Genomic DNA, 14,624 nt, shown 5'->3' with positions numbered 1-14,624 from the left:
TGAGCATCTTTTGAGGGGGAGGACGTGGAGGGGGAGGACGTGGAGGGGGAGGACGTTGAGGGGGAGGACGTGGACCTGTCCTCGGGCCTGCGCAAAGGAGCTTTTAGGTGGAGTGCAGTGCGCGCAGTACTGGCCCCACCCTTTACACCCATGGTTCGTGTGCCGTGGCCAAGCAAGCTGGGACGTGGCAGCGAGGTCCTTGGGTCGTAGGTTTTATATCGGAGTGGCCTTCTCCTATGCAGGTTTCTTACCCGGGCTGGAGGGGCCTAACTCCCCTCCTAGGTCGGCGGCCCCGATACGGGCAGGAGCAAGGGGGAGACGGCGGCCCCAGTCTGGGCACAGGGAGAGCAGCAGCGGCCCCGGCCCCGGTCCGGGCGAAGGGTAGACGGCGGCGGCCCCGATCCGGGCAGGAGCAAGGGGGAGACGGCGGCCCCAGTCCGGGCACAGGGAGAGCAGCAGCGGCCCCGGCCCCGGTCCGGGCGAAGGGTAGACGGCGGCGGCCCCGGCCCCGGCGAAGGGTAGACGGCGGCGGCCCCGATCCGGGCAGGAGCAAGGGGGAGACGGCGGCCCCAGTCCGGGCACAGGGAGAGCAGCAGCGGCCCCGGCCCCGGTCCGGGCGAAGGGTAGACGGCGGCGGCCCCGATACGGGCAGGAGCAAGGGGGAGACGGCGGCCCCGGCCTCGGTCGAGTGAGGCAGGCGGAGGCCCCGGTCCGGACAGGGAGTGGGAGGCGGTGGCCCCAGTCCAGGCACAGGGTGAACTGCGGCGGCCTCGGCCCCGGTCCGGGCAGTATGGACCTTCAACAATGTAAATGATAGATAAGAGGGACCAGTTGCAGAAATCAAATGAATCATGGAAATGTTGGCTGTAGTAATTCTGCAATCCTTGGAAGTGGGGATTACTTACTTACACTCTGACTTTGTGACTACAGATACGGCCAATATTGTCACTCACTTCCACAGATTGGCCAGGCACTGACTGATGGGATGTGGGTGAGTAGTTAATCATGGTTTGTTCCTTCTGTTATATGTGCAGGGTTTAAGTGCTTTCCTGACATACAGCACTGAAGTTCTCGATTGCATTCTAGACGCTCCTTTGAATGGTCATGGACCAGAAATTTTGAGAGGTCGATGGCATGCTGAATTTCTTCAAGGTTTTGACCAAATCCTTGAACATTTTGCTCTGTGTTGGGCGCTGCCAGTTGCCTCAATAATTACAGAGACAAAGATTGAGGAGAACGATAGGCTTTATTATACAAGAGACTGCTGGCCCGGGTTAAGGCTAGGGAAAATGAAGGAGAGGGAGAGGGGACTCAACATGGGGGAGATCAGGGAGGAGTCAAGGACAGGATGTCACCAGGAGTGCGGGCCAAGCCAGTACACACACCCATATCACCACACTTTGCCTGCCTTGTAATCTCAATCAGACGTTAACATTGAAACTGTTTAGTGAGTCTGAACGACATGTGTGCCCAGCACAGCTGATTGATTATACCTGTATCATGATAGTGGGTATGTTGGCCTGGAAGAGGACATGGAAATTGGTTGACATCCTTTTGGTTTACCATATCAACAAAGGGCTGATGAAGAACTGAAATCCATCAAAGAAATTAAAAACATAATCAAACAAGCACATCAAATTTTTCAGCGAGGACACAAAACAAGCCATGCATCACGTTGCCAGATTTCCCCCAGAATGATCAATACCAGGGCATTGACATCACTTTCAGAGCCATTGATGAGTCCAAATGATTTAATGTCAGTAAACCTCATTCCTTCAGGAACCTTGCCGTTCGGCATGGATGATCATGTCTCTCCGACTGTCACGATCTCTGACCTTCTGAATTGTAGTTGAGCCACCCCGTTCTCCTTCGGTGAAGGCTTCATCTTTGAGCTGAGACCATAGTCGATGTTGAGTTCAGGATTATACAAGAGAAAAATAGTGAAGTGGTTTCCCGTGGCTGCCTTCAGTTATGGTGCCCATACTGGATGGGTAAACCTGGCCATTGATCAGCAGATTCATCTGCCCAGTGTTTTTAGTTTTACAGCAATAAATTTCAATTTGTAGAATCTGCTTGTTAAAAATATCCACTCTCTGCAATCCATGACTTCATGTGACCCTGATTAGAAGGCTAAACAAGTCCTACACCTTGCCCAAGGGAGACCTGTAGGCTATTGGATGGAAAGAGCGCCTTACACCTCCTTTTGCTGAGTAATTCTGTAGCACGGACACCTACCGGGGGGGTGGGGGGGTGGCAGATATAATGCCTTTTTATATTAAAAAAGCGAATGTAAAGGCGGATATTCTTCACTTTCTTGAAAGCTCAGAGAGTGGATTCAGCAGGTTAACTCTGAGCCACCTGGGGGGAGGGGGTACACTCAGAGGTGGAGCGACTCTCTTCACCTCCTCCATGAGGGCAACGCCACGAAAAGTGGCTGCAAACGGGTGTGCTGATGAAGTCGTCAGCCTGCGACCCAAGAGCGCAAATTTTCAAGTGCTCAGTGTGTTCAGATACTAATTATTCACATCATTATTCTGTTCATATTAGTGATGGCTAAAGTTTGTTCTTGAAGGAACGTCTCTATTAATTTTTCACATGTTGACACATATGGATGATGTCATCGTGATGAGCGATGCTACTGCACCACTCTCCCTGCCTCCCAACGCTGTTCTATTAAGCCAATGCTGGATCAGCCTTATAAGCCTTCTCCTTAAAAAGGTAAATTTGCCTCTTTGCTTTGTTGAGCTGGCTTTACTGTGGTGTTTCACCATAAAAAGGCCTATACATATATAATCAAGGATTCTATCAATGTCAGATTTTCGATGGTTGTTCAGAACACCAAGTTGATATTTGAGGCATTGGTTCTGGTGAGAAAGCAAACCAGCAAGTTTTAACTCGATAAACGTTTCCCCCACAAGATACACAAGGTTACAATTATCATTATAATTTGTAAACAGACATTTGCTATGGTGAATGAAATTCAATAGGTTAATGAATAGTTTTAACTGATGGTGAACTCGATATTTAAAAGGACTAGTTGTCCAGCAACAATCAAGGAGATAAACAGAATGGTGAACTACAGTGTCAAATCTGAGTCGTTTATTATCTAAGACTGCACTGAAATTGCTAGATTCAATTCTGGTCAAGGAGACACAAGGAATCATTGTGAAGAAGAACATAAAACTGAGGCAACATTAAAGAAAGGTGTAAAAGATTGTAAACATGAAGTCCATAAAACGATACCTACTGCCAGAGATAGGTGAAATTATTAGGGGATCGAGGGAATGGCAGATGCACAATGTTTTATGCCTTATCATAATAGAAGACACAAAAGTAATTTAAAAAATGGAGGGAAACTGATACTAATTGGGGATGAAGAAATTGGGTAAAAAAGCCAATACATTTTCTGATCTGCTTGCCTACATCTCAGTGTTTAAAGATGAGGTTGTAGATGCACAAGTTTTCATCCTTCAGATGATCCCAGCAATTAGAGCACACCAGGTGTAACCTTGCCATTTGGAAAATTGGACAACACTGAAAATAAATGGTCAGTTTGTTTAGCAAAAGTGCAACTGTGAGAACTGATTATTAGGGTGATGAACTAATTAAAAAATCATAATGCCATTGTGGAGAAGTGACAGATATATGAAATGGAAATACTGTTTGATAAATCTCTGAGAATTTGAGGTAGAATGGCAGAAGAAACAAAGCATGCATTTCAATTTTCAGGGTTTGATACAATGCCATGTAAATGACTTATTCAGTACTACGGGATGCAAGATGAGGCAATAAATGAATCTGAAGTGATGAGGGGTGTCAATGGTCAAAAAACAGAAAGAATAAATGTTACCTTCAGGTTCCCAGGGGAGCAGCAGATGGCCTTTTTTTTCCAAAAAGCAGCATGTCAAAACCTCCTGTTTCAACAATATGACACTAATTGCAACTTGGATCTGTGATGGGTAGCCAGAGAAAAAGTGGAAAGGTCCAATGTTATCAGGTGTACTCTCAGCATCAGATCCATTATTTTTAGTGTTGAGAAATCTTATAGTCTTAACACTGCAAATGATAGTTCATTGACTAATTCTTCAGAATGCTGTGCATGGAAGGTAAGAGCATTTTCCTTTCCTAATTGCTCTTGAGATTCAATGGAGCAGCATTTGAATGTTGTAGCCCTGTTATTGAAGGTACTGTTGGACAGGGAGACCAGAGTTTAGATCCAATGGCAATAGTCCAAGTCAGGATGTTGTGTGAATTAATGGCTCACATGCAGTGAATGGTGTTTCCTTGTGTCTGCTTAATGGTTGTGGTCACAGGCTTGGGAGATACTGCCTCATAACTGCCATGCATTTTGTAGTTGGCATATATTGCAACCAAATAGTAGTGGATGAGGTGCAATCAAATCATGCTTTGCCATAAAAACTGCTGGAGGAGCTCAGCAGCTCAAAAGGAATCTATCGATAGAAATTACAGTCTGTTTTTTTGCTCTGGATTCCAGCATCTGCAGGCTGACTCTCCAGGATGATGTTGTTGAACAGTTTGAAAATTATTGCAAGGCAGGTAGGGGAGTAGTTCCTCACACGATAAGTCCTGGAAAATCTTTGGGGTGTCAGAGGGTGTGCACCTGCTTCTGCTCTGGTCTTGCTTGGAACCACGGTAAATTGTGGATTCCATTGATGCTGGTCAAGGGGATCCCACTGGATGACGGGAACAGTCATTGCCAAGCACTTCTGTGGCAAATATTTCACTTGCCATTTTTCAGCCCATGCCCAAATGTCATCTGAATCTTGCCAGATGCTGAAGGGAGTATTATATAATACTGGAGTCTACTTTGAGTTGCAGGTGGAAATGGATATTGCAGTTATCAACAAACACGTGTACTGTTGATCTAATGATGGAAGATCACTGATAAAGTAATTGAAGATGATGGGCTTTGGATACTGCCTTGAGGAGTAACATCAATGACCATGTTCCTTCTTATAAGATATGACTCCAATCTTTGAACTGTTTGTCCAATGACAGAATGACAGTTTAACCTGGGTGCTTTGATGCTACAAACACTCTCAGAACTTCTGTAGAATTAAATATCTTTCGGTGATGATGGTTGACAGAGGAATATTTGAGTACTCCCTGGAGTTCATCTGACTGAGAGAGCAGATGGGACTTCAGATTAATGTAATTGGAGAACAATGGATTCCTTTCCTTTGATAGCCTAAGACTACTGAAGTCAAATTATTATTTCTCAGCAAATATTAGTTTATTTTGCAATCTTCCCTTTTTGGATTTACCCTAAGGTTAGCATGGGAATCATAAAATGAGTCACCATGAGGAAATGTTTTCTTGTGTAACTATATTTTTCGAGAATGTGTAATTCAAATATATATTGCGGTTGAAATTTAAATGGCATTCAAATTTTTCCTCATGGGTCCTTCTCCATCTCCAATTTCCTTCACTCTTCCATTGCTTCCTTATGTTAGATTTGCCATTCCTTTCCAAGAGCTCTCCAGTACCTTGATGAAAGGCTGAAGGCTGAAATGTTGGTTATGTATCTTTATCTTTGCTACATAAAGTATTCTATTTGACCAGCTGAGTTTCTTCAGCATTGTGTTTTTACTCCTGTACAATCTTTCTCATTCTTAAGCTCCTCTCAAAATGCATCTTTTTGATCAACACATCAAATGTTTCATAACTGATGTTTCCTAACATGTCACCTATATTTCAGTGAGCGTTGACAGCATTTGCTTGTACCCAAAGTCAAATGTTTTCCTCATTAATCAACTGTTGAAGAGTCTTTCTGTTAAAGATATTTTATTATTTTGAAGAAACCAGAAAGCCAGGTTATAAGCGTGGTACTGATTTGCTTCAGTAATAAAATCAGAAACAAACTTTGCTTTGTTCCCAGTTTCCTGAACAAACAGGTATAAGTTGGTAGATTAAGACTTACTTTCATGACCTAGACTTCCCAAAAATTGTTACAGTTCATTACAAACATTTGACAATTTGTTGAATCATGGAAAATGGAAATCAATTTTGTACATGGTCAGGTCTCATAACACCAACTTAGTAATAACCATACATTATAATCTTTAGTGCTGTTGATAAAGGGATACATTTTTTAGTCAGGATATGTCCTTTGTTCTTCAAAAGTTTGCCAACAAATCTATGCAACAATCTCACACTGTTGCACTGCAGCATGCCACTCAATACATCTATGTTCAGTTCTCCGGGTTGGATTCAAAAAATCTACTGAATTAGATATAACATTGCTGTAAAAAAGAATTTTCTTGGGGTAATTGACATGCTGAAAGAGAAGACAATATTTGAACTTTTATTTAGAAATCAGCTCTGGATTCTGAAAAGCAAGTTCTTGTATAGTTTTGCTGAAGGAATTCCAACAGAAATCAAGGATGGTCTCAGGAACAAAAAAAGGAGTAAAGTGGCCTAGTTACTGAAAATAATGAACCTACAAGATTACTTAATAATCAAACCTGGTGCAGATGATGTTTTGATTTATTTAACAGATCCTTTAAATTCTTTACAACAATTTAAAATTAGAATAAAAAATATGGAGACATATCAGGTTATAAAATTAATTGAGATAAAAGTGAAATTATGTCTTTAGTTAATGGGGATTATGAGAAATGTAAGGAAGTAATTGAATCTAGATGGCCAGATCTTTGAATAAAATATTTAGGTATTTGTGTGCAATCTGACTTAACAAAATTATTTAAATTGAATTATCTATCTTTATTAAAGAAAATTAAATACTCTTTGGAAATATGGAATATGTTACCTAATACTTTGATAGGTAAATTGTGTTAAGATTAATGTTTTTCCTTGAATACAATATTTATTTCAATTGATTCCAATTTCAATTCCCCAAAAATGTTTTAAGGAATTAAATAAATGTCTGTGTTCCGAAACTTTTTGTGGAAGGGAAGAATGGCTAGGTTTTCTTTGGAGAAATTGACATAGAAATATGATTTAGGTTTAAAGCTCCCCAATTTTATGAATTATTATAAAGCAGCACAGTTGAGATTTATTAATGTATGAGTTAAATAATGTTCCAACCTGGGTGAATATAGAGCTTGATGAAATTTGAATATGTCTCAAATAAAATTTGTTCAAATTGCTTTGGCAATAGCAAGAAAATGTAGTGCTATAACTTGGAAGTCTGATATTGATTTTGGAATGGATAGATGGCATACAGAAGTTTGGAGTTGTATTCCACGAGAAAATTTCTTGTAATTTAAGAGATAAATATCATACATTTTGCAAAATATGGAACACATGTTTACAAACTGTTGGTATTAAAATTTAAATGAATCTTGAACATTCCTTTTCTCTTATAGGTCTCTATATATTTATACATTTAAAGGTATCAGAAAGTGAAGTACTCCTGTTGTGGTTTCTAGTCCCTTTCTTTTAAAGTTTGTGGGGGGGGGGGGGTGGGCGGGGGATTAATAGGGGGTTTTTCTTTTTTTTAAATTTCTTTACTTTTTTTTATAATACCACATGTATTTGGATTGTTTGAAATGTTGTAATATGTTTGCTAAATGGTTTTATTTTAAGTTTAAGAAAACAATCAAATCTGATTTAAGAAACATGACCTTTATTTGTTAGCTTTTAAATTCCAACCATATTATCCATTTATCACAATAGGATTTCTGAGTCTGCTGTAGGTGTGCTTTTTTAAAATAGCAGCTTGTTTGGAAAGGGCAAAGCAATGTAAACTAGGATGTAGCAATAATTTGATGCTGGCCTTAGAAATGAAATTTTGAGGATTGTGAAAGAACAGAGAAAGCGAGGGAAGTGAGCAATTTTGTTTGACTTAACTCACAGGCAGGAAAGGGGGAAAACCTATGCAATGACTCTTGGTTTCAAGGAACTGCTGATTTAGTTCAGAAGAAATAAAAATTGAAAAACTGGAGCATCACTGTCCACAGTCAAAGCTGGGTTGGCTGTCAACTTCTCATGGGAATGTTCAGGACCATAGTGGAATACACTTCTGATGAGATGTCTTTGACTCGAAATACTAATTGTTTCTCTTTCCTCAGATACTGTATGACCCATTGAAGACTTCCAAAATTTTCATTTTTATTTGGAATTGAGATGTTCCATTTCTGTGATGGGTCTGAGCCACATTCTATCCGTCTTTTGAATGCTACAATTGTGCCCTCTTCCACCACATGCTCTGGCAGTTTGTTCCACACACCCATCACCTTCCATGTGCAAAAGGTGTCTCTTGAGTCCCTTTTAAATTTATCCCTTCTTATCTTAAATCTGTCCTTTAGTTTCCGATTCCCCTACCCTGAGTTACTGTGACCATTAATCTTATCTGACCCTCTCCTGATTTTATAAACCTCTAAGCTCTCACCTTCCTACATTCCAGGGAGAAAAGTCTCAGCCTAGCCTTCTAATTTAAAGGCATTAGTCTTGAAATATTTTCTGTATCCTTTTCCTTCTTAATGTCATCTTTGCTAGAGATGAGTGTCCAGAACCGCATGCAATATTTCCAATGTGTTCTCATCAATGTGTTGTACAGTTGTAACATCATGTCCTGAACGCAATAACTGATTATGGCAAGCATGGTAAATCCCTTCTTCACCACCCTGTCTAGTATATTCCCACCTTTATTGAACCATGTTCCTGTACCCTGAGGTCTCTCTATTCTCTAACACTCTCCAAGCCTGACCTACCCTGGTGCAACCTACCACCATGGCTTGCAGTTGTCCGAGTTCAATTCCACCTGCTATTCCTCGGTCCATTTTACCAGTTAATCGAGATTCGAATGTAATCTCAGATAACCCTAACTATAAGAACAGTATATGTTGATAATATTTAGGAGATCAGCATCTGTGGAGAAACAAACAGTTAACATTTCAAAATGCTAACTATTTTGGTCTCATTCTCCATTTGTCCATTTCCTGATATTATTACACAATTTAACGTGTTCTAATATCAGGGACCACATCTTTAGCTTCCCAAACACTCTACCTCTAGCCAGCTGACCTTACCTAACACCCCACCCCTAAAAGCACATACATTTCCATTCGTTCTACCATTCCCTCATCATTTACTATCCCATTCTACCTAAGCCTCATTCTCATTCAGTCACATACAAAGTTTTGAGCAAACAATGAAATTAGGAGCCCAAAGCCAAAATAATTGTTTCGCATCCCACTGTGATAACTAGTTTGCTCATCCTCCATTGTCCAACTGTACAACTAAAATGATCTTTTCCCCCCAATTTTTGATTCAGTTTCCAATCTCTCTCACTCACATGCAATCAAGTCATTTAAGGCGAGTCAAATAAAATCCATTTGTTACTATTTATTCATGTTTGCAAATGCTTTGTACATTCAAGTGCAGTATATTATTTGTAATTTTAATATTTTACCAACTGAGCCTATTTACAGTTCAACTTGCTTCATAGAAAAAAAAGCAAACTCTAATATTGTGAAATAAACAAAGTACAGGAATCTGATTTGCTGAGTTTTAAAAATCATTTTCTATCATGTGCGTGGTTACATTGGTCTGCTATGAATTCAAGTTCCATGAACATTTCACCAGAAACATATCCACACCCAAGTTTAAAGGCTTAGGCCCACTCAGCCCTGACAAATCTGTCAGGCTCAGGAATTTTCTGTTGGACTATCAGATGTTATTTTGTTAATACATCAACCTCCCCTACCTTCCTTCTCTACCCTGACCTCCCTTCCCTTCCTTCTCTACCCTCTGACCTCCTTAACCTTCCACCACATTGATTTCCACTCTGACCCACGCTTGGTCTTTGCTATCCCCTTTCCTTCCCTTCTCTAAGATGGAGTACTTGGTCTTCTGAAGAGGCCTTTCCTTCGTCCCTCCCAACCCATCCTTTAATGAGTTCCATGCACATCATGATGCTAAATTCTTTTTCTGCCGTCTTCACCCAAGACGCTTTCTCCCACTTTAAACCTTCTTCCTTCTCTTGGACACCTCATCCTGGCCAGCTGCCAAATCAGGATCTTTTTATTTTCAATTACTGCCAAGACATAAACTGACTCAATTTCACCACCCCCTTCCCGTATTCTAATCTCACCACCTCTGAACACTCTGTCCTCCACTCTGCAACAGTCCCAACCTCACCATCAAACACACAGAAATGGGTGGTGGCACATTGACCCCTACCTTGCTGAGGCCAGATGACAGTTCTCAGACACCTCCACCTACTAACCCCTTCCACAGGACCCTACCACAGTTTCCAACTTTATCACCTCTGGTCACCTCCTCCCATGATCTCCAACCTCTGTCTCCTATCCTTGCACTGTAATTTCTTCCTTTTACCAAGATACACAAACCCAACCATCTGAGTAGACCCATTGTTTCCACTTGCTCTTGTCCCATTGAACTAGGTTTGTCTTACCGTGACTCTATAACCATATAAACCATTTACAGCACAGAACAGGCCAGTTTGGCCCTACTAGTCCATGCCGGAACAAATCCCCACCCTTCTAGTCCCACTGACCAGCACCTGGTTCATACCCCTCTAATCCTCTCCCCTCCATGTAATAATCCTCTCCCCTCCATTTTCTCCCCACCAACATCTGGATACCTCACCTACCCTTCATCTCTTCACTGTCTTCAGATTCACCGATCTGGACCACCTCAGCTTCACAATGGATGTCCAGTCTCTTTATACCTCCATCACCTATACAGAAGGTTTTAAAGCACTTTGCTTCTTTCTGGACCAGAGACCTGACCTGTTACTCTTTGCCACTACCCTCCTCCGCCTGGCAGAACTCCTTTAACTCATCTCACCTCCTCCAAATCAAAGGAGTAGCCATGGCTACGCCTGCCTGTTTGTGGGCTTTGTGGAGCAATCCATGCTGCAAGTCTATACGGGCAAAGCCACTCAACTCTTCCTCGGTTATATTGATGATGACATCTGGGCTGCCTCATGCACTCGCAATGAGCTCGTTCACTTCTTTCACTGAGCTGCCAACTTGCATCCCGATCTCAAACTCACTCTCCAACAACACTATCCTCTTTCTGGATCTTTCTGTCTCCATTTCAGGAGGCAAGCTTTATGTCGACATATTTTACAAACTCACCAACTCCCACAATTACCTCAACTCACTTTCTCACACCTTGTCCCTGCAAGGATTCCATCTCCTTCTTACAATTTCTCCATCTCCACCACATATGTTCCCAAGATGAGGTCTTTCAGTCCAGGTCTTCTGAAATGTCTGCCACAAACATAGCTTCCCCTCCACCACCAGCAACTAAGCCCTCACCCGCATCTCCTCCATTTCCAACTCATCTGCCCTGGCCCCCTCTGCCCCCCCAGATTCCCTTCTCCTCACCTACCACTCTACCAGCCTATACATCCAACACATCATCTGCCAGAATTTCTTGCACTTACAACAGGATCCCACTACCGGACACATCTTCCCCTCTCCACCTATCTGCCTTCCTTAGGGTCCGCTCCCTCGTGCACTCATCCCTCCTCACCAATCGCACCCCCCCACCCCCCCCCCAGCACTTTCCCCTGTTGCGCAGGAGATGCCACATTTGCACCCACATCTCCTTCTCACCATAGTCTGGGCCCCCAAACAGGCCTTTCAATTAAAGCAACCCTTCACTTGTGTATCTGCAGGACTGATTTACTGCATCCAGTGCTCCCTTTGCAGCCTTCTCTACACTGGAAAGACTAGGTGCAGATTGGGTTGCTTCGCTGAGCACCTCTCTCTATCCACATTGGTGACAGAAACCTCCCATTGGCCAACCATTTTAGTTCTACCTCACACTTCATATCACGTCTGACCTCGGCCTCATGTACGATCCTACCAAGACCACCATAAATTGGAGGGACACCATTGTTCTGGGTTCTTAGTTGAGAGCATTAACTCTGTCTATGGTTTTGACTCACTGGTGCCTCTGAGTCTGTAAAAATGTTGTTATGAAATATGTGTTTTGTACCTTGAATGAAGCCCCAAAGTAACTCAATAAAAAAAACAAGCTTGCAGCAGTGTCTCACTTGTACTATGCACGAGATGTCTACTGGTATGCTCACAAATCAACCTCCTTCACTGAAGCTTGGTACACGTGACAATGAACTTGGAGATATAGTCACAGTGCCACTGACCAGAGGACCATGATGCAATCCCAGCAGGAGCCAACACCTTGTCACCAGTATGTCATCCTCCCCCATCCCCACCCCACCCTTGATCCCCACCCCACCCTTGATCCCCACCCCACCCATCAGCCCCACCCCTCCCCTCATCTGCACCCCTACTCTCATCCTCATCCCCACCCCTCCTCCTCACCCCCACCCTCATCCCCATCCCACCCCACCCCTACCCTCACCCCCATCCCCACCCCACCCTTGATGTCCACCCCACCCTTGATCCCCACCCCACCCATCAGCCCCACCCCTCCCCTCATCCGCACCCCTACTCTCATCCTCATCCGCACCCCTACTCTCATCCTCATCCCCACCCTCATCCCCACCCCCACCCTCATCCCCACCCCTCCTCCTCATCCCCATCCCACCCCACCCCTACCCTCACCCCCATCCCCACCCCCACCTTGATCCCCACCCCACCCTTGATCCCCACCCCACCCATCAGCCCCACCCCTCCCCTCATCCGCACCCCTACTCTCATCCTCATCCCCACCCCTCCTCCTCACCCCCACCCTCATCCCCATCCCACCCCACCCCTACCCTCACCCCCATCCCCACCCCACCCTTGATGTCCACCCCACCCTTGATCCCCACCCCACCCATCAGCCCCACCCCTCCCCTCATCCGCACCCCTACTCTCATCCTCATCCGCACCCCTACTCTCATCCTCATCCCCACCCTCATCCCCACCCCCACCCTCATCCCCACCCCTCCTCCTCACCCCCACCCTCATCCCCATCCCACCCCACCCCTACCCTCACCCCCATCCCCACCCCCACCCCACCCTTGATCCCCACCCCACCCTTGATCCCCACCCCACCCATCAGCCCCACCCCTCCCCTCATCCGCACCCCTACTCTCATCCTCATCCCCACCCTCATCCCCACCCCCACCCTCATCCCCATCCCACCCCACCCCACCCTTGATCCCCACCCCACCCATCAGCCCCACCCCTCCCCTCATCCGCACCCCTACTCTCATCCTCATCCCCACCCTCATCCCCACCCTCACCCTCATCCCCATCCCCATCCCAATGGCTCCATCAACCCCCAGTGAAAGGGGCCGCCCTGCGGGGTTCCCCGCCTTGCTCGGGAAGTACCTTCATGCATGAAAATCACCCGCTTCTAACTTTTTTTTGGCTGCTGTAGTCGAGAAGGGCGGTGAACTTTCTGGAAAGCTCTTCCCCGCCCACTCTGCAGTGCAGGACTCCCCCCGTGACGCGACGCCTGACCGACCTCCCCACCACGTGACACCTGACCGACCTCCCCACCACGTGACGCCTGACCGCTCTCCTCCGTCACGTCATGCGCGGCCGCCCACTCCCGTCACGTGATGCACGTCCGCCCTCCCCCCCGTCACGTGATGTCGGATCGAAGCAGAACTTCGGCTGGTTGGGAGGGGAAACTGGGTTTAAATTATATATATTTTTAATTGCGGGGCTCAAACGCTCATTTCAGCTCGTGTGTTTGATACTGGCTCTGCTGTTGAGGTGGATGTGTCGGGGCGGGCCTGGCTCGGGTTACCCAGCATGCCGCGGGGCACCCAGCATGCCGCGGGGCTGACGTTGCTGGGAACCATGGTGGCGGCTGGAGGAGCGTCGGCGGCTGCGACTCGGCTTGACAGCGCAGGTAAAGAAAGCTCCGCTGAGGGAGGGGGGACGAGCAGCGTCAGTCACCAGTCGACCGGGACCGGGTGTCCGAGGGTTCGGCTCGGGCGTCATAGCCGTGACAGGTCACTGGCGTCTTCCACCTCGGACGGAGGGTCACCCGGCCCCCCCCCTTGGGTGGGGGCGGGGGGGGCTATCACTGGGCTCGCGGGCTGAACCGCCGACAGGGGTTCGGCCTGACAGCACGACCGGCCGCGCTTCATGAGGAAGGGAAGAGCAAAGTTGTTCCTCCTCCTCTTTTCGCTCCAGCCACCCAGGTGTCCTCTTCTTTCTGTACCCATCCTTCTCTCTTCCCCCAGTTCCGACTGGTCCCCTTCCCCTTGTGGGTAGGGTTTCATACCAGTGCAGATCGAGCAAAGGGACCCATCTCCTTCCTGGTGGTTCAAGCGACAGATAAAAGTTTGGAGAGTTAACCATCTTCGGGCGAAAGGTTTTCTGGAACATCTTGAGTTGAAGGGAAGGGACTTGTTAAATATGGAGCCTGAATGGCTGCAAGTGCAGTTCTCCCATGTTTAGAGGGCGGGGTTTAAGGAAGGCGAACTTTTAAGGGTTTCTAGGACTGGAAAAATTAAGGAGGTTAACTTTTTTGCTCTGTTGTTGCTCCCTGAAGTTCGCCAAACAATTGCTTGGTTAGTTCTTGTTCTTTCTGAGAGACTTAAGGCCTGCATTGAACTACACTGTCAACTGGTTACACTAGGATTGATCTGATGGTTAAGAAAATTGGTTCACATTTGGCTGTTACTGTTGAAATTAGAAAATGTAGTATTTTTAAGAGGAGGAAAGATTAAAACAAGA

General features: G+C 45.3%; 1 protein-coding gene and 1 long non-coding RNA gene across 9 annotated transcripts in view; one reads left to right on the top strand and one right to left on the bottom strand.

Annotated features, from left to right (window-relative positions):
- Positions 1-1,235: 1,235 nt before the first annotated feature.
- Positions 1,236-13,328, bottom strand: LOC138741950 (uncharacterized). The gene is made up of 3 exons (XR_011343918.1): positions 13,263-13,328; positions 3,851-3,950; positions 1,236-2,864 (listed from the first exon to the last, which is right to left on the bottom strand). It is a non-coding gene; the product is annotated as an uncharacterized lncRNA (long non-coding RNA).
- A 213-nt stretch (positions 13,329-13,541) lies between these two features.
- mtf1 (metal-regulatory transcription factor 1) overlaps positions 13,542-14,624 on the top strand; it is a 111,178-nt gene continuing 110,095 nt past the window's right edge. For 5 of the 8 annotated variants that reach the window (XR_011343581.1, XR_011343583.1, XR_011343582.1 and 2 more), the window contains exon 1: positions 13,543-13,791. The gene's annotated coding sequence lies outside the window, so the exon portion shown is untranslated. Of the gene's footprint in view, positions 13,792-14,624 lie in introns of all 8 variants that reach the window. The other 3 variants (XR_011343584.1, XM_069895835.1, XM_069895834.1) reach the window with 1 other exon arrangement.

Source organism: Narcine bancroftii, chromosome 8 (assembly GCF_036971445.1).
Source record: "Narcine bancroftii isolate sNarBan1 chromosome 8, sNarBan1.hap1, whole genome shotgun sequence".
In the NCBI taxonomy this organism is placed as follows: domain Eukaryota; kingdom Metazoa; phylum Chordata; class Chondrichthyes; order Torpediniformes; family Narcinidae; genus Narcine; species Narcine bancroftii.
This window is presented reverse-complemented; position numbering and strand designations above follow the sequence as displayed.